A 20,802-nucleotide genomic window follows, 5' to 3' on the forward strand; every position below is an offset into this window, starting at 1 on the left:
TGCGCTTTGAATCTGTTTCCTATCCCTGGATTATAGATGATAGATTATTAAAATTTATATGTCGCCCTTCTCCCTGAGGACTTGGGGCGGCTCACAACCATCAAGTAAAGTAAAAACAATAACAATAACAATAAAGTTAAAAAATACAATTAAAATCCCACAATTAATTAAAAACTCCCAAACAGATCAGACAATTTGTTTAAAAAGCCATTTCTTCAGGTCTTTGCGGAAAGAACGGAGGTCAGGGGCTGTCCGGAGCCCAGTGGGTAACTCGTTCCAGAGGATTGGTGCGGCCACAGGACTATCTCTACATCATCTGTAATCATTTGCAAACATATGTCATATTTAATATAACTTGTGCCTTAAAGGTGAGGGAAGCCAAAAGCAGCCAAAAATTGGCAGTGAATGCCACTTGGGGGGAAAAAATGGCCTGCTCTTGCCTACTTTGGACCTCTGTGGAAATGGCCAGATGTCTTGGAGGAGTAAAGGGCTCTTTAACACAGAGAGGCTGGAACAAGACTCCCTCATCTGTTTTGTATCCTCACTAGCTATGAGATTAGTGTTTTAAATAGGAATAGGAATGATCCAGGGTCTTTGCTGCATTACAACTAGATGCATGTCATCAAACTCTGATGTGTGTGTGTATGTATGTTTCTACATGCTGCTCATCTGGGATACAGCTGTGGATTCAGTTACCCACGCTTGCTATTAAAACACAAGTTCTGCCACTGTGTTTTTAAAACATTCAAAAGCACAGTGGAACCCTCATTTTTTCTAAGTTTTAATCAAGGCAAAAGCAGCAAGATAAATGTATCCTTCACTTCCTATCCCTTTTAAAATATTGTTTTCAAATATATATCAGCACGCTTTAGCACATACACATAATTTAGCCTGAGTTTATTCACTTTGGTTGAGCCAAAACATTGTTTTGCTTGTGTGGAATATATATATAAACTAAACTTTTGTGGTTTGTAAACTATGTTTTTTCACACCCACTTCATAATTAACACTAATCCCAGAACACTTTAGAAATATACAGTATATATATCTACCCAATGGCACATTGTTCATAGCAATCCAAGAGTCAAGTGATGCTTCCTTGTGATGGTTGATATTTTGCTTTGTTTTTAAATATCTATTGGCATTGTATAGTATTCTAATGTGAAAGAGGCTCACTTATGAAACAGAAAAATGAAGATTTAATTTATTTAAATGCAATGCATGCATTTATTTTTATATTAGATCAGAGCAAATTGGTTACTGTTTTTGGACCTGTTGCCTTTGTGGTTTGAGAATTAAATGGCAGGGGTTTACTTGAGAAGGGATTTGGCCTCTTCTTTAACATTGGTTTCTCCCCCTTCCCAAATCCCTGCTATCATATGCAGCATTGTAGCACTTGACAAGGCTCATCTCCTTCCCCTTTCTGATCTGTTCATTGCTTTTTGAAGCTAACCACTGGGGATTATTAAAAATGGCAGCTAGTCAACACTCCACCCTATTTCTTATTCCGCCTTTTCCATAATGTTTTCAGGTTGCGTCACCTGCAAAGTCATGGAATCAATCTTTAACCAATCCATTACCCTCCACTTAGAGACAAACAACCTACTCTTTAACAAACAATTTGGTTTCAGGAAAAAATTATCCTGTAATCTGCAACTCCTACACTGCAAAAACATATGGACTACACAACTCGATCAGAGCAAAGGAATGGGCGCAATTTACATAGAACCTTTGATTCAGTAGTACATGACAAACTACTTCTAAAACTAAAATCTTATGGCATTTCTGGACCCCTGCATAAATGGATAGCTGCGTTCCTGTCAAACAGGCAACAAGTGGTCAAAATAGGGAGCGCTGTATCAAATCTTGTACCTGTTAACAGCGGTGTCCCCCAAGGCAGCGTTTTAGGGCCAACATTCTTTATACTTTATATAAATGACCTTTGCGATCATATTAAAAGTAACTGTGTTCTCTTCGCTGATGATGTAAAACTATTCAACACCACTGACAATGCTGCTACTCTTCAAAAAGACCTTGACTATGTGTCAGAATAGTCAAACAAGTGGCAATTTCAAATCTCAACCAACAAATGCTCTGTCTTACACATTGGCAAAAAAAATCAGAACATAAAATACAAGCTGGATGGACATGACCTTGTAGACGACCCTCACTCTGTCAAGGACCTTGGAGTACTCATCTCCAATGATCTAAGTGCCAGAGCCCACTGTAACAACATTGTCAACAACTACTTCAGCTTCAACCACAACAACACACGAGCACACAATAGATACAAACTTAAGGGAAATTGCTCCAAACTTGATTGCAGAAAATAAGACTTCAGCAACAGAGTGGTCAATGCCTGGAATGCACTACCTGACTCTGGTCTCTCCCCCAAACCCCCAAAACTTTAACCTTAGACTGTCTATGGTTTACCTCACCCCATTCCTAAGAGGTCTGTAAGGGACGTGCATAAGCACACTAATGTGCCTACCATCCCTGTCCTAATGTCCCTTTTTATTCGTAACCATCTCATGTATTCATAATCATGTTTATACATTTCATGTTCATACTCATATAAGCCTGACAAAAATAAATAAATAAATAAATAAATAAACTAAATAAACAAAGATTAAAACTTCCACTGGCTACTGGGCAGATGGAGCAGCAATGCCATCCCAGAAGAAAAGGTGGAAATGGGAGGAGGAGGAAAACCCTAGAATAAATCAGAAGGTAGGATGAGGCAGGAGTTCCTGCCAATAAGAAACTGGCTCTGCCATAGCTCCAGAGGAAATTCTGCAAAACTGCCTTTGCAGTGTTTCTTCTGAGACTGAAAGCCAGTTAATAATCAGCTCAGCGTTCCAGTTCCCATGGAACTCACATCATTGGGACTGGTGCTGCCTATAGAAAGAGATTTGAATGGAGAAGAATGGAGAGATTGGTAGCTTAGATTAATTATTTTATTACTTAACAAAATACCCCATGTAAAACTAAATTCTGTTGTAATATACTGTAAGTATATGATGGTTTGTTTGCCTAGGTTTTGGTAGCTTAACTGTTTGGACAAACATAGTTACAACAGATTTTTTTTTTACATAGTTTACAACAGATTTTCCAGAGGGGACTGGAATAAAAACAGACCTGGATTTTAATTTCAGATATTTCTATGCAAGAAGATAATCCTCACCATTTACTGGTATTTCCTTCCATCTGTAGCCCCAAGTTCTGAACATGTAGGTATTGTATAGCCATCATATTTACAAATAAATAGAACTAATTTCTTGCAAAAGTTGTCTCAGCTAGTAACAATGACAACTTCAGGCTGCAAAAGGCTTTACGATTTGGGAATGAGTACCTAAAAATATTATTACAATTTACTTTCCAAATAGTCTGCTAGGTGGTGCTGTAGGACATATTCTAAGTAAATTCCAAGCTAGCAGTTTATTGTGGGTACCTTAGAAGCAAACTAAAAGTAGAATTATACATGATTTTCATTTGTTTCAGTTCTAGAGTTTTTTTTTAACACAATACTTTGTTTCCTGTCATATTAAAATGATGAAATGGAAAAAAAATGCTTGTGTACAAGTTTTTTTTTCCAACAGTGCCATTTGTTTAGAATAATGCTTAATTCATTTCTTTGTATATTTGAAAATTTTCTTTTCACAGTAGTGATGGGATAAGAAAATTGAATACAGAAGGATTTCATTTTTTCCCATTCTCCCACTTTCCTATAGAATGAAAATTAGAACATCTGTTTGATCTAATGATTAAGGCACCTGGAGAGAAATCAGAAGACCATGAGTTCAGACCTTTGGCATGAAAATTGGTTGGGTGACTTTGAGCCCAGTCATTCTCTCTCACCCAACTCGTCTCATGGGGATTGATTGATTGATTGATTCATTCATTCATTCATTCATCATTTATTATTTTTTATTATTTAATTTATATGCTGTCCATCTCACTATTCAAAGTGACTCTGAGGGGATTAAATATAGTAAAAATAGAGATATAAAAACAATGTAAAAATGCAAAAAGTTTAATACAGACTAAACACTATAGGCTCAGAGTGGAGCGGAGATGGTGCATTCTCTTTCACTGCACCAACTACCTCCCGCTTGCAGCTTCTTTATCAAGGCCCCACACTAACTTCCTGAAGGTCAGAAAGTTAGGGGCAGGTCTCATCTCCCACAGCAAGATTTTCCAAAGGGGCCATGGCAGAAATGGCTTTTCTAGATCCCACCAGCTAAAATTCCTTAGCTGTTCAGCTATGGGGCCTATTCAGACTCCATTCCTTGATGGAGTCTGAATAGGCCCTTTCTGCCAGAATGAGTGGGGTCTGCCAGTTCCATTGGGGCAAGCTGGTTCCTCAGATAACCTGGACTCAGGCCATAAGGAGCTTTAAAGATGTATTGGAAGAAATTTCCCCGGTTCGTTCCCCAGCTGGGAAGTAGTCACTGACGCTGAGAAAGAATTGTCACAGAAGCCAGCTGCCAGAAAGTGGGATTCTTTAATTCAGGAAGGCAAGAATAGTAGTGACAGAGCTTGAGCATTCCTGGCTGGCAAGCAGATTGGGGAGGCAAACCTATGCCTTTTTATACTTGATTTTTCTTTGGAGCTCCTACAGTTTGATGGGGTTATTTGTGTGCCTCTAGCTGAAATGATTGCCCTGGACCTTTGTCTGATGGGCGTTAATCCTGTCAGGGAAGAGGAAAAGAGGAGTTCCTGGTGAGTTATTTTTAGCTGGTTCTAAGTATTTTCAGGATCTGCTTTATGGTCAGGTTTTGTTATTTCTTTATTCATTTATTTAGAGCACTAGGATAATCCACATTTCAAAAAACCTCCAATTTCATTTTGTTTCACTGGTCCTTTTCTACATCAAATACATCAAACCTACTATATAATAAAATGATTTACATTTCCAAGACTGGGTCATATATAACCCTTTCAATTGCTATTCACATACAGTACTTGACAAACAGCACAATGTAATATAATATTTTAATGTCTAAAAAATGACAACCCGGTACTCTTATTTGTCCTATGAAAAGTGAAAACACAAAAATAAACGTACAATTATGAGATTTTTTTTACAACACACTAGATCTGATGTGTTATGCAAGACTTTACAAAACCAGAAAAATTAACAAATAGACTGATATCTTCCCATTATTACACCTTTAGAAGAAAAGGGTTTGCATTTATTGGAAACATATAATAAACATATAATAAATTTCTGTACAGAATTGTATTTTTTTTTATATTTAGCAAGAAATCAGAACTCTGAATTGCTAAATAAAATCCACACATTTATACAGCTTGCATATCCATTTAATTTAATTTAATTTAATTTAATTTAATTTCAAATTTATATACCGCCCTTCTCCCTGAGGACTCAGGGCGGTGTACAGCCAAGATAAAAAACATAGAATACAAATATTAAAACATTTAAAAATATATATAAAATTTGGCCCAAAAAATTAAAAATCGCAGACTAATTAAAAGAATTTAAAAATTTTAAAAATTTCTTCTTAAGCCAACCCGGCTTGCTGAAAAAGATAGGTTTTCAGGGAACGACGGAAGGCATTGAGGTCCTGGATTCTTCTTATCTCCGGGGGCAACTGATTCCAGAGGGTGGGAGCCCCCACAGAGAAAGCCCTCCCCCTGGGGGCCACCAGCCTACATTGTTTGGCTGATGGCACCCTGAGGAGGCCCTCTCTGTGGGAGCGCACGGGTCGATGGGAGGTCATCGGTAGCAGCAGGCGGTCTCGGAGATAGCTAGGCCCTATGCCATGGAGCGCTTTAAAGGTGATAACCAACACCTTGAAGCGCACCCGGAAGACCACCGGGAGCCAGTGCAGCTCGCGCAGGAGTGGTGTTACATGGGAGCGCCATGTTGCTCCCATCACTACCCGCGCTGCTGCATTCTGGACCAGCTGGAGCCTCCGGGTGCCCTTCAAGGGGAGCCCCATGTAGAGAGCGTTACAGTAGTCAAGGCGAGAGGTGACGAGGGCGTGAGTGACTGTGCACAGGGAATCCCGATCAAGAAAGGGCCGCAACTGGCGAATCAGGCGAACCTGATAAAAGGTCCCCCTGGTAACAGCCGTCAGATGTTCCTCCAAAGACAGCTGTCTATCCAGGAGGACTCCCAGATTGCGAGCCCTTTCAGTGGGGGCCAAAGACTCGCCCCCAATAGTCAGTGATGGAGTCAACTGACTATATCGGGATGCCGGGAGCCACAGCCACTCAGTCTTGGAAGGGTTGAGCCTGAGCCTGTTCCTCCCCATCCAGATCCGCACAGCCTCCAGGCACTGGGACATCACTTCAAGGGCATCGTTGGGGTGGCCTGGGGTGGAGATGTACAGCTGGGTGTCATCAGCGTACTGGTGGTATCTCACCCCAAAGCCACGGATGATCTCGCCCAGTGGCTTCACATAAATGTTGAACAGAAGGGGCGAGAGGACCGATCCCTGCGGCACTCCACAAATGAGAGGCCTCGAGGTCGACCTCTGCCCCCCTGCCAACACAAACTGCGACCGGTCGGAGAGAAAGGAGGAGAACCACCGTAACACGGTGCCTCCCACCCCCAACTCTTCCAGCCGGTGCAGCATGATACCATGGTCGATGGTATCAAAAGCCGCTGAGAGATCTAATAGGACCAGAACAGAGGAATAACCCCTGTCCCGAGCCCTCCAGAGATCATCAACCAACGCGACCAATGCCGTTTCCGTGCTGTGCCCAGACCTGAAACCCGACTGGAACGGATCCAGATAGGATGTTTCCTCCAGGAATTGTGGAAACTGTTGCGCGACCACACTCTCAACAACCTTCGCAATGAAGCGAAGGTTGGAGACAGGACGATAGTTAGCCAATATTGCTGGATCCAGGGACGGCTTCTTGAGGAGTGGCCTCACCACCGCCTCTTTCAGGGCAGCGGGGAAGTGACCCTCACTCAAGGAAGCATTAATGACGCCCTGGAGCCAGCCTCGTGTAACCTCCCGGGAAGCCAGTACCAACCAGGAGGGACACGGGTCCAGTAAACATGTGGCCACACTAAGTCTCCCCAAAATCCTGTCCACATCATCGGGAGTCACAGCATCAAACTCCTCCCAGATAACATTCTCAAGACTGTTCCTCGTCACCCTGCCCTGATCTACCCAGTCAGAGTCCAAATCCCCCTGGATCTGAGCGATTTTGTCATACAGGTATTGTCCGAAATCCTCCGCCCTGCCTTCTAAGGGATCCTCCCGCACTCCCAGATGGAGCAGGGCGCGGGTCACCCTAAACAGGGCGGCCGGACGATTCCCTGATGACGCAATAGAGGCGGAAAAGTAGTTAGACTTTGCCGTCTTTATCGCCACTAGGTAGGCCTTAATATGCGACCTTACCAGTGTTCGATCAGATTCAGCGAGACTGGCCCTCCAACCGCTCTCCAGGCGTCTTTTCCGGCGCTTCATTTCCCTCAGCTCCTCAGTAAACCAAGGAGCCACCCGGGATCGGCATCGGGTCAGAGGCCGCAAAGGCACAACTCGGTCCAAGGCCCCACCAGCCGCCCGATCCCAGGCAGCTACCAGGTCCTCGGCCGAGTCATGTGCTAGATCCTCAGGAAATGGCCCAAGCTCCGTCTGGAACCTATCAGGATCCATCAGGCGCCTGGGGCGGATCCATCTAATTGGGTCCGCCTCCCTGCGGTGAGGGGTCGCGGTTCGAAGATCTAGGCGAAGGAGTGAGTGGTCAGTCCATGACAAGGGTTCCATGTCTATATCCCCTATAACAAGACCACTCAACCACTGGCCAGAGACAAAAATCAGATCCAGAGTGTGACCTCCCCTGTGAGTAGGGCCATGAACTAACTGGGTCAGGTCCATGGCCGTCATGGAAGCCATGAACTCCCGAGCCACCTCAGACGTTTCACCGACAGATGGCAAGTTGAAATCACCCATGACTAAAAGCTAAATTTAGTAGTTCATTTGGATTTTCTTCTTTTTGACTGCATAGTACCAGCTTTTGTAGTGCTGGATGCTGATGCTGATGCTGGTCTCGATGACCTCTTGCGCCGACCATTCTCCATTGTCTCCTGTACCACTGCAGGTTCCTCTATCCTTGAATTTCTTCAACTTGGAGTTTTAGATTTTTCACAGTTCTCCTTTGATTCATTAGAAAGGCCAATGATAATGCCAGGATTTGCTTCCAGATCTGTTCTTTGAATAGCACTCTCTGGTGTTGCACTTAAAGTCTGACATGAAGATGCCATATTATGTGGCAATTCATGGTGGGCTTCCACTTTCTCATCTCCGGATGCAATCCCAGCCTGTTCATCTGCTATACTACCAGGGTTACCATTAGTACTCTGAATTGAAGATATGATTTCAGAATCACTGGAGTGGTTAGTACTGAAAGTACAGTAGTAGAAGGACTGCCACCTGGTAAACTTAGCGATACTGATGCAGGAACAGTAGCAGTACTACTAACATTTGAATTACAAGTTCTAGAAGTGCTGTGTTTCAAAAGAGTGGAATCCGGAGCTGCCACAACATTGTCTTCTACTTCTACAGACTGTTCTGCCTCCATGCTGCTAGGAACTGAAGCATCTTGTTCCTGGCACTCTATTTCTCCCTCCACAGCATATTGCTCTTCCCGTTATCAAAAACATCTGTGACTTTTTGGCATACTTTTGTTAGCAAAAACTGACCAATTCTGTCCACCTTTCCTTTAGCATTTGAAACTGGACTTCGCCAGTTACTGGAAGATCCAGGGCTATGTTCATGAGATGGAGAAACACCAGCAGCGGACTGTTTCTGTGGATGGATCAGCAGAGGCACAAGTTTGAGAATTCATCTCCTCTAAACTGAAATCCTTATTTAACTGACCGGGAGGATATGAAGAAGTGCTTGGAGGAATAGTTGATGAAGGAGAAGGAAGCGGAGTAGGAGTTGTTAATAAATTAATAATCAATGGTCAGTTTGTTGACATACTTGTGATGGCAGTATTAGTTGAAGAGCTAGGCGTAGAAGGCCCAGATGAAAACTTTATATTCTGGGATAAATGTTGTTAGATCGGCGCAGGGAAAACAAGACGCGACCAGCTCTGGTCCAATTCAGCACTTTATTCAAGCACAGGAAAAAGACGAGCGGCTGGGCTGCCGGAGCTCTTTTATACGCTCCGGCAGGCTCAGCCGCCCAATGACAGCTCTTTGAATTTCCCGCCAGAGGATTAGCCAATCCCCGGCGGGTGCCCATATAAGGACATAACACTCCTCCCCCCTTAGTCTGACAAATGTCCATCACAGTTAATGTACGTGACGAAGTCACGCAAGTAGGCGGGGCGCCTGCTTGCCCGAGATGACCTGCGCAGTTCAGTCTGAGCTTCGCCGCCGGCCTGTGCAGGCGAAGCTCCTGTCCCTCCCGGCCCCCTGGTGGGGGTGGCCGGGGCTCCGGCCGTCGAGTGTGCGGGATCCGTCCCAGCACCTCCGGCCGCAACATCTGGGCGTTCGTGCTGGAGTCGCTGGTCCTTCCCTCGCCCGGAATGTCTGGAACCTCGCGGCTGGACATCGCTGCTGTCCGGTGGGTGCCGTCCGAAACCCGGTAAGTCCGTTGGTGTGTCGTTGGGCTTCCGTGGCTCCCATCGCTGTCGCTGTCCGGTGTGCTCAACCTCGCCGGGGTGGTGTTTATCTCCCCGGCTGGGTTGGTGCTGGTTGGCTTCGCAGGGTTGGTGCTGGCCGACCTCGCCGGGGTGGTGCTGTTCGACGTGGTCTGGGTGGTGTGCGCCTCCCTTGCTGGAGTGGTGTTGGTCGACCTTACAGGGTTGGTGTTGGTCGACCTGGTCTGGATGCTGGTTGGGGTCTCTCTTGCCGGTCGGTCGCTGGCCGGCTCGGGTTGCGTGTTGTGCGCCTCCCCCGTGTGATTGTCCCCGGTCTACTTGCCTGGAGCGGCGGTCTCCCTGGCAGGGCTGTTGTTGGTACTCGTCGCTGGAGGGGTGCGATTCTCCCCCCCTGGGTGGGTCCCGGTCTACCCCTTGACTGCTGTGGCGGTCCCTCACCAGGGAGTGGCGGATGCCCCCCTCGCCAGGTTGGTGATGCCATCCCTCTCGCGGCAGGTCCCGGTCTACTGCTCTGGATCGCCGATGGGTGAGTGCATGGTAATGTGCTTGGTCGGCCTCGTCGGGGTGTCGGTGGTCTGCCTCGCCTGGGTGTTGTGGGCCTGCCTTGCCGAGGCGTTGCAGGCCTACCTCGTCGGGGTGTTGCAGGCCTACCTCGTCGGGGTGTGGTAGGCCTACCTCGTCAGGCTGGTTTCCTTCCGATTCCCTCCACCTTTTCCGGAGCTGGTCGATGTGACGTCTACAGACCTGTCCATCTTCCAGCTCGACTCGGTAGGACTTCGGGCCGGTTGTGCTCTCTATTCTCCCCTTTAGCCACTTCGGAGAGCCATTGAAGTTAAGCGCAAACACTGGGTCTCCTATGGCGAAGGCGCGGAGCGGCCGGCTGGCCGTTGCTGTCACTTCGGGATTGTACTGGGGGTGCAGCCGGTCCAGGGGTGACCTAAGGCGTCTGCCCATCAGTAGCTCAGCTGGGCTCTTCTTGGTGGTGGCATGCGGGGTGATGTGCTGTGTAAGGAGGAAGTTGTCGATCCTCTCTTGCCAGTCGCCCGGACCCATCTTGGTGAGTGTCTCCTTGGTGAGTCTCACCATGCGTTCCGCTTGACCGTTTCCGGCTGGCCTGTAAAATGCGGTGAGGGCGTGGCGGATGCCCTGTCCCGCCAGGAACTCTTCCATGGCCTTGGACGTTAACTGTGGCCCATTGTCTGAGACTAGGACATCTGGCAGCCCGTGTGTTGCGAATAGGCGCCTGAGTGCCCTGATGGTGGCTTCGGAAGTGGTAGATGCCATAGGGATGACCTCTAGCCACTTGGAGAAAGCGTCCATGACAATTAAAAGGTAGTGCCCCTGCATTGGACCCGCGAAGTCAATATGGATCCATGCCCATGGGCTGCTGGGCATCTCCCACTCTGACACTGGGGCTTGGGCGGGGGCGGGACGTACCTCTTGGCACGGGTCACATCTGGCGACCCACTCTTCAATGTCCTTGTCCAGGGATGGCCACCAGACGTAACTCCGTGCCAGTCCTTTCATCCTTACAATGCCAGGGTGTCCGTTGTGGAGTGTCTCAAGCGTCTTCTTCTGTAAAGCGCTGGGAATCAGCACCCGGTCTCCCCATAGGATACAGCCTTTCATGGTGGACAGCTCCTGTTGCTTCCGTGCGAAAGGGCTGAACTTTTCTGCCGGTTTCTCTGCTGGCCAGCCTCGCAGGACCCAGGATCTCACTTGCCTGAGTGTGGGGTCCCTCTGGGTATGGGTGGCCACATCTGCTGACGTCACTGGGCAGTCTTTGTCGGCGTCGATGTGGAGGAGGCTTATGGTAGGTGCGGGGTCTTCTACTGGCTCTTTGGATGGGCACCTACTCAGGGCATCTGCGTTCCCGATGGTTTTGCCGGGTTTGTGAATGAGTCTGTATGAATACCCGGCAAGGAAGATGGCCCAGCGTGTCATCCTGGGCGACATGTAGCCGGGTGTGGGTTTGTCACCCGCTAATAGTCCCAACAGTGGCTTATGGTCAGTGATGACCGTGAAGTTCCGGCCATATAGGTACTCATGGAAGCGCTTGACTCCAGCCACAATGGCCAAGGCTTCCTTGTCCAGCTGGCTGTAATTCCTCTCGGTGCTGGACATCGTTTTAGAGAAGTAGGCGATGGGTGCCTCTGATCCGTTGGGGAGCTGGTGGCTGAGGACTGCGCCAATCCCGTATGGTGAAGTGTCGCAGGTCAGCAGCAGAGGAAGCGTCTCGTGGTACTGGATCAGTACGCTATCAGAGGATAGGAGGCCCTTGATGGTCTTGAAGGCGTTTTCTTCCTCTGACCCCCATCTCCATGGAACCGCTTTCCCCAGCAATCGATGGAGTGGCTCAGCGGCCGTTGCCTTCTGTTTAAGGAACACCGCATAAAAATTTAGCAATCCCAAAAATGCTTGAAGCTCGGCTTTGTTTTTGGGGGCTGGCGCTTCATGGATTGCCCTGACTTTAGCTTTGGTGGGGTGAATGCCGGTGCCATCTATGAGATAGCCCAGGAACTCGACCTCCTGGACCCCAATGATGCATTTGTCCCTCCTCACTCTCAAACCCTTCTCCTTGAAGCGCTGCAAAACTTGTTTAAGTCGCTCAAGCAGCTGGGTTTTAGAGTGCCCGGAGATCAACACATCATCAAAGTATGGCACCACCCCTGGAATGCCTTGGAGAAGGCGTTCCATCATTGATTGAAAAATGCCTGGAGCTGCGCTGACTCCAAATTGGAGGCGGTTGCACTTAAATGCGCCCCTATGGGTGACAATTGTTTGCGCCTCCGCAGTTTTTTCATCCACTGGCAATTGCTGGTAAGCCTGGGCCAGGTCCAGTTTTGCAAATATTGTCCCACTCCCAAGTGAATGCAGCAGATGTTGCACCACTGGAACTGGGTATGCGCTCTGCGAAAGGGCCTTATTAATCGAACATTTATAGTCGGCGCAGATGCGCACAGATCCATCATGCTTCATGGGGGTCACAATGGGCGTCTTCCATGCTGCATGATCGATCGGTTCCAACACACCCTGGGCTATCAGCTTATCTAGCTGAGCATCTACTTTGGGCCTCAGGGCAAACGGAACTCTGCGGGGCTTAAGCCTAATGGGGGTAATTGTCTTATCAAGATTAAAGGAAATGGGCTTCCCCACAAATTTCCCCAGCTTACCGTCGAAGACTTCCTTGAACTCTTCGAGGAGGGTGTCGAGTTCGTCCTGACGAATTTGGTTAACCCCTACTATCCCAAGCCCTAGTGGCTTGAACCACTCCATGCCTAGCAGGGTTGGGCGGTTGTGCTCGACGATGGTGATGGGGAGGTTGCCTTGGAATTCTTGGTAAGACACGTAGAGCGAGGCTCTTCCCAGGACTCCGATGTGGTTTCCTCCGAAGTCCACCAGCCTGGAGCGCAGGGGTCTCAGGTCCCTCTTGCGGACGTCTGGCTTGATGCGTTTTAAGTTTTTCCAGTCCATGATGGAGTAGATGGAGCCAGAGTCTACTTCCATGGAGCATGGGGTCCCTTCGAGCAGCACGGTCGCGTGGCACTTGGTGGCGGTGTCATCGTCGTCGGAGAGGTGTATTGTGGTTTGGTGCACTGCTCTCCTCCGGTTCCCGTCGCTCTTGCCCCGTCTGGATTGGTAGGAGGACCGTTTGGATGCCCTCGCGTTGTCCTCCCGGTTTTCGCGAGGGCGGTGGCTGGAGGGCTCTGGGGCTGGTTCCTCAGCTCTGCATGCCTCTGCAATGTGCCCTCTCCTGTTGCAACGCCGGCAGGTTGCGTCTCTCCATTTGCAGCTGGCTCTGGCGTGGTCCCCTCTGCAGCTGGCGCAGCGCTCCCCCTTGTAACTTCTTTGGCTGGTTTCCCGCCTTGGGGGTCTGGATACCTTGTGTACGGTGGATTCCTCCTCCGACTCTGATCCAGCTGTGGAATCCTCAGTTGAAGAATGCGTCGTGGAGCAAATCTTGTGGATTCCCTTTGCTCTGCTTACTGCGGCAGCCGCTTTCTCCGAGATTTCGGATGCGGTGGCTTCCTCCACCACATCCTTGAGCACGAGTTTCTTCCTGCTCAGGAATTTCTTTTGCAGGCCTCTGTCCCTCATGCCAAAAACCACGCGGTCAGCGATGGCGTTGTCCACATGGTCGAACTCACAGCTGGCTGCGATTTGGCGCAGGGCGGCCACGAATTCTTTGATGGTCTCACCTTCCTTTTGATTCCTCTGATGGAAGGTGAAACGGTTCGCCACTGGTGTTCCGGTTGGGGCATAGTATTCTTCCAGGGTCTGCAGCAGGTCCGTCCATGGCACTTCTTCGATGTCTCGTGGTGCTACGAGATCAATTGCCATATCGAGGACTTCGGAGCCGCAGTTGGCCAAGAAGATGCCCTTTTTTTGGTCATCATCGGCATCCCTGATGTTGTTTCCTCTCAGGTATTGCCGAAATTTGACCACGTAGGATTTCCACTTGTCCTTCCCTGGGCGGAATGGAGCAAGGGCTGGCAAAGTGACTTCAGCTGATGCCATGCCTCTGGAAATCCCTACGAAGTGACTCAGCTGCTCAGTGACTTAGCTCTATGAGGTTGGCTTCGCGCCACGAGGTTCGTCGCTTGGTTCTAGTCCTTCGTCGCCAGTGTTAGATCGGTGCAGGGAAAACAAGACGCGACCAGCTCTGGTCCAATTCAGCACTTTATTCAAGCACAGGAAAAAGACGAGCGGCTGGGCTGCCGGAGCTCTTTTATACGCTCCGGCAGGCTCAGCCGCCCAATGACAGCTCTTTGAATTTCCCGCCGGAGGATTAGCCAATCCCCGGCGGGTGCCCATATAAGGACATAACAAATGTAAAGGACTAACAACTGTAACAGGCTGTGATATTAAACTAGAATTAGAAGTAATTGGGGTTGCAGGAAGTGTATTTGTTTGAGAACCTTTCATAACCTGAATGATTGAGGATGAATTTATAAACACTGGAGTAATAAATTGAGGTCAAGCATTAGCTTGAACTGCTTTCTGTTCTTCAGACGTCAGAACTTTATTACCAACATTAGGCATGGTGACAACAGTAGACATTAACGTGGGCTGCATATGAGAGGGCAATGATGCTGAAGTGTTAGATGATGATGTAATGGGATTGGAAGTTACAAATACTGTTATCTGATTGGGTGAGATTGAGGTAGAAAGAGAAGTAGAACTAATAGGTCTCTGTACCAGTGGAGACATATTTTGAGAAACATTTGAATTTATGTCTCCTAACTCTTGTTGTACCAGAGTTGAGCAAGATTCTGTATTTGCAGGTAAATTTAGAGAACAAATGAGGTCTTTATTAGAAGAGGAATCTTGTGGAGGAGGGGGTATGCCAGAAACCTTTCAAACTTCATCTGCACAAGTTACTGTGGGAGGTACCTCAAGGCCAGAAGCCCAGATAGCAACATTAGGGGCTCCAGAATTATCAAGAAGTTGACTTAAGGATGTTGGTGCTTTATGCATAGCTGGAGATAAAAGTGTTATTTTCTTCTAGACTGGGAAGCTTAGAAGATTCTGTGAGAGGCACCTCTCTTTTCTGTTGCTCTTCATGTACCAATATTTTGATTTCTTGACTGGGAACTTTTGATTTCTTTGACTGGGAACTGTTTAGGGTGACCCACTCCCTTCTTCGGGGGGGAGTGCGGGAAGATCCCTTGCAAGGCCGCGCTGAGGATTTTGTGCAATTCCTGCATGATAAAGTCGCTCGGATTCGGGATGGCTTGGACTCCGATTGGATGAGTCCAGGGGAGGAGACAGGGGCAGGCCTTGAGAATATTATCTGGGAGGAGTTTGATCCTGTGGCTCCCGAGGATGTGGACAGGGTTCTGGGTAGGATTAGTGCCGCCACATGTTTATTGGACCCGTGTCCCTCCTGGTTGGTACTGGCCTCCCGGGAGGTTACACGAGGCTGGCTCCAGGGGATTATAACTGCTTCTCTGAGTGAGGGTGCCTTTCCCGCCGCCTTGAAAGAGGCGGTGGTGAGGCCCCTCCTCAAGAAGCCTTCCCTGGACCCGGCTGAATTAGCTAACTACCGTCCGGTCTCCAACCTTCGTTTTGTGGCGAAGGTTGTTGAGAGTGTGGTGGCACGACAACTGCCCGGGCACCTGGATGAAGCTATCTATCTAGACCCGTGCCAGTCGGGCTTCAGGCAGGGGCACAGCACAGAAACAGCATTGGTCGCGTTGGTGGATGATCTCTGGAGGGCTCGGGACAGGGGTTGCTCCTCTGTCCTAGTCCTATTAGATCTCTCAGCGGCTTTTGATACCATCGACCATGGTATCATGCTGCGGCGGTTAAGAGGGTTAGGAATAGGGGGCACCGTTCTGCGGTGGTTCTCCTCCTTCCTCTCCGACCGCTCGCAGTTCGTGTTGGCAGGGGGGCAGAGGTCGACCTCGAGGCATCTCGCATGGGGAGTGCCACAAGGGTCGGTCCTCTCGCCCCTTCTGTTCAACATTTATGTGAAGCCACTGGGTGAGATCATCCGTGGTTTTGGGGTGAAGTGTCATCTGTACGCTGATGATACTCAGCTGTACATTTCCACCCCAGACCACCCCAACGATGCCCTTGATGTGATGTCTCGCTGCCTGGAGGCCGTGCGGGTCTGGATGGGGAGGAACAGGCTCAGACTCAACCCATCCAAGACCGAGTGGCTGTGGCTGCCGGCGTCCCGATATAGTCAGCAGGTGCCATCGCTGACTATTGGGGGTGAATCTTTGCCCCCCACAGAGAGGGCTCGCAATCTGGGTGTCCTCCTGGATGCACGGCTGTCTTTAGAAGAGCATATGACGGCCGTGGCCAGGGGGGCCTTTTATCAGGTTCGCCTGATCCGCCAGTTGCAGCCCTTTCTGGACCGGGACGCCTTGCGCACGGTCACTCATGCCCTTGTCACCTCCCGGCTGGACTATTGTAATGCTCTCTACATGGGGCTCCCCTTGAAGAGCACTCGGAGGCTCCAACTGGTCCAGAATGCGGCCGCGCGGGTGGTTATGGGCGCAACTCGTTGTGCCCGCGTGACACCCCTCCTGCGCGAGCTGCACTGGCTCCCAGTGGTCTTCCGGGTGCGATTCAAGGTGTTGGTTACCACCTTTAAAGCGCTCCATGGCATAGGACCCGGGTACCTTCGAGACCGTCTTCTGCCACCAATAGCCTCCCACCGACCAGTCCGCTCCCACAGAGAGGGTCTCCTCAGGGTGCCATCAGCCAAGTTATGTCGGCTGGCGACACCCAGGGGGAGGGCCTTCTCTGTGGGAGCCCCAGCCCTGTGGAATGAACTGCCCCTGGAAATACGCAAGATCTCCGACCTCCGGGTGTTTCGTTGCGCATTGAAGACCCTGTTGTTCCGCCAGGCCGGGCTATCAACCTAATAATTTTAAATTGGGGTATTTTAAATTTTTGGGGTTTTAAATCGGCCAAATCTATTTAATTATTTTAATTTTTAATTATTGTTGTGTCTTGTGTTCTTAAATTGGCTGTACACCGCCCTGAGTCCTTCGGGAGAAGGGCGGTATAGAAATAAAATTATTATTATTATTATTATTAATTCAATGTTCTGCTGATCTTTGTTCACTGGGACAACCTGCATATTTTGGCATATAGCATCTTGAGGAACACTGAAGCTTTCCTTTGTTATTTCTGTAACAGCCATTAATGGCTTTTGGCTGCCCTGAGGTTTTTTTTTTTTTTTTTTCAGCTGGTGCTTTTGTTTTGGGGTTTGAATTTCTTAAAGGGGGAAGGGCTTCTTTTAAGCCTTTTGGCACTGCTTTAGTGGTTCCTGGCACTGTCCTTTTGGGGTGTACTTCCCACAGATGATAACCAAGGGATGTTGTGGGGAAAACATGAGGAGGAAGGACTTTTGGTATATCTGCCAATTTGTGTTATTTATAAAAACAATTAAGGTGAGATAATGATTAATTAATAACCTGATACTTCTACATCACAACAATTACCATTCCCTGATAACTTAACACTAGCCATCCAGTCCCAAAATGTTGGCAATCATTTTCTACTGCAAGCTGCTACAAGTCTTGTAGTCTGAAAAATGTCTTTGCTTCCTCTCCACTCAATTGGCTATCCTACACAATGTGATCATCTACACAACTGCATCTTCAGGCTGATCACTAAGAACACAGGAGTACAACAGCACATCCTAGTTACACTCAGCCCCTTTCAGGCAGGCTCAGACATCAATAGCATACAGTACTGTATTGTCACAGATACGAGCTTCTGCCTGGAAGGAAAAGCCAGATTTGTTTCTGAAGAGAGGAGGGGGAAACTTTGTATTTTAGAAAGCTGTGGCAGATCTCTGGGCAAAAGGGAGCTACTCAGTGGTGGGTTTCAAAAAATTTTACTACCGGTTCTGTGGGCATGGTTTGGTGGGCATGGCATGGCTTGGTGTGCGTGGCTTGGTGTGAGTGGCAGGGGAAGGATACTATAAAATCTCCATTCCCACCCCACTCCAGGGGAAGGTTACTGCAAAATCCCAATTTCTTCCCAATCAGCTGGGACTTGGGAGGCAGAGAATAGATGGGGGCAGGGCCAGTCAGAAGTTTTACTACCGGTACTCCGAACTACTCAAACTTTCTGCTACCAGTTCTCCAGAACTGGTCAGAACCTGCTGAAACCCACCGCTGGAGCTACTGTAGCAAGAATATTGGTGCAAAGAGGAGAAAAACGGATCGAAATGGAAACACAGGTAATTGAAATCAGAAGAAGAAAAATTTGATTGAGCAGGGATTCCTGTTGGGGAAAGAGGAAAAGAAGCCAAAAAGATAGTTGTGACTATGCAGTCAAAGCCCTACCTTTTTTTTTGTGTGTGTGTGTACAGTATGCATTTAATACAGTATGGATGTCTCAGGATTGTGCTTGCATGTTTTGGTAAGGAGTCCAAATGCAGGCTTGCCAACATGCTAGCATTAGAAGCCTAGAAGTTAACTGAACCTTGCCACCATAGTCAGCATAGAAATGTCAAGAATGATTTGGAATTATTCTGTTTCACTGATGTTAAGAGCAGGAAATGTATATTTAGTAGGAGTATGCAAAATGCGTCTATTTTGGAATACTTCAATTTCCAAATGTCACATTTCAAGCTTAAAACAGGTAGCAATGCCTTTACTGGAATGCTGTGGAAGTATTCTGACTTGGTGGTACAGTGGTTAAAGTGCAGTATTGCAGGCAAACACAGCCCACAGCCTAGATTTGGATCCTGATGGGGCTGAAGTTTAACTCAGCCTTCCATCATTCCAAGGTTGCTAAAATAAGGACCCAGTTTGTTGGGGGCAATGCGCAAATAATGCTTCTACCTTGTAAACCACCCAGAGTGCTGTAAAGCACTAAGGGGTGGCATACAGTGGTGGGTTCCTCCCGGTTCCGCCGGTTCTGCCGAGCCAGTAGCAGTGACGATATGATGTCATCGAACTGGTTCTGTCTCCCCGCCTCCCCTGCCCCCCCATCCCTGTGTTATTCTTACCTTTTATTTGGCCCCACCCCCAATCTATTGCTGCCTCCTGAGTCCAAGCTGATGGGCTATAAGGAAAAAAACTGTTTAAACTCTTGCCGTGGGGCTTCAAAGGGCTGCCCTACAGCTGATCAGTGATAAAAGGCAGTGTGGTGGTAGACCAATGCCTCCAAAAACAAATGAGTGGACTGTTGCCTGCAAAAATAAATGGGTAGCCCAGTGCCTGCAAAAATAAATGGATAGACCGGTACAGCTGTGCAAGCAGTTAAAAGCCTGGTAGACCAGTACCTCTGCTAAATCCTAAAGAATTGTCACATGACCATCAAGCCACGCCCACAAAATAAGCCATGCCTACAGAACCAGTAGTAAAAAATGTTAAAACCCACCCCTGGTGGCATATAAACCTAAATGCTACTGCTCTTTTGGAAGCATTTTGAACTTCAAACAGCTACCAATGTTTGCATCCAGAATGCTTTCGAAACAGCACTGCTTTCATCATCTGCCCAAAGCGGTAGGGTCTGTGGACGCTCACGCTTGTTGGACAGAAAACAGCAGGACAGATAGATGCTGTGTTTGTTTACAAACCATTGGAAATAAATTATATATATATATATATTCTATGTAATATTAGTAAGACTAAAATAATGCAAAATACAATAATCTACCTCTGAAATGAGGGTTGATGTGATTCAGTACAGGTGGGCAGCGTCATCACTATTTACCCAAATACGGCCAAAAATGTACTAGCATTTGGATTAGTCTTCAACTTCAAGATAGTTGTGAGAGGTCCCTGTGAGAGGGACCTTGGAGTCCTAGTGAATGATTGCTTAAATATGAGCAAGCCGTGTGCGGCAGCAGCCAAAAAAGCTAATACAATCCTTGGTTGTATAAACAGAGGCACAGAATCAAAATCATGTGAAGTATTAGTACCACTTTATAAAACCTTAGTAAGACCACACTGGGAATACTGCATCCAGATTTGGTCACCACATTACAAAAAAGATGTTGAAAAAGTGCAGAGAAGAGCAGCTAAGATGATTAAAGACCTGGAGACTAAAACATATGAAGAACAATTACAGGAACTGGGTATGGCTAGTCTAGAGAAAAGAAGGACTAGGGGTGACATGATAGCAGTATTCCAGTATTTGAGAGGCTGCCACAAAGAAGAGGGAGTCAACTTAATTTCCAAAGAATCAGAGAGCAGGACAAGAAATGATGGATGGAAACTAATCAAGGAGAGAAGCGGTTGGGAATTAAGAAGAAACTTCCTAACAGTGAGGACAATTAACCAGTAGAACAGCTTGCCTTCAGAAGTTCTGGATGCTTCAGCACTGGAGGTTTTTAAGAGACTGGTGTCAAACTCAAGGCCCAGGGGCCGGATCTGGCCCATGAGGTGTTTAGATCTGGCCCTCAGGGCCACCCTGAAAACAGTGAAGGACCGGCCCGTGATGCCTCTGCCAGTGAAAATGGAGCTTGTGAGGGCTGCGAGCGGCACTCCCAAGTTCCGTTTTCACTGGCAGAGGGTTGCAGGAGGCCGTTGCAGCTGAAAACAGAGCTCAGGAGCTGTTTTCGCTGGCAGAGCGCTTGGGCCACTACATGCGCCCCCGAACACGAGTGACATTGAGCTGGCCACACCCACCCTGGCCATGCCCACTCAGGTTCCTCAAGGTCAAACACAGCCCTCAATTAAATCAAGTTTGACATCCGTGCCCTAGAGTGTCCTGCTGCTTATATGTTTA

The sequence above is a fragment of the Pituophis catenifer genome, unplaced genomic scaffold, assembly GCF_029215685.1.
Source record: "Pituophis catenifer annectens isolate HBS135680 unplaced genomic scaffold, rPitCat1.0.hap2 SCAF_1, whole genome shotgun sequence".
Lineage (NCBI taxonomy): Eukaryota > Metazoa > Chordata > Lepidosauria > Squamata > Colubridae > Pituophis > Pituophis catenifer.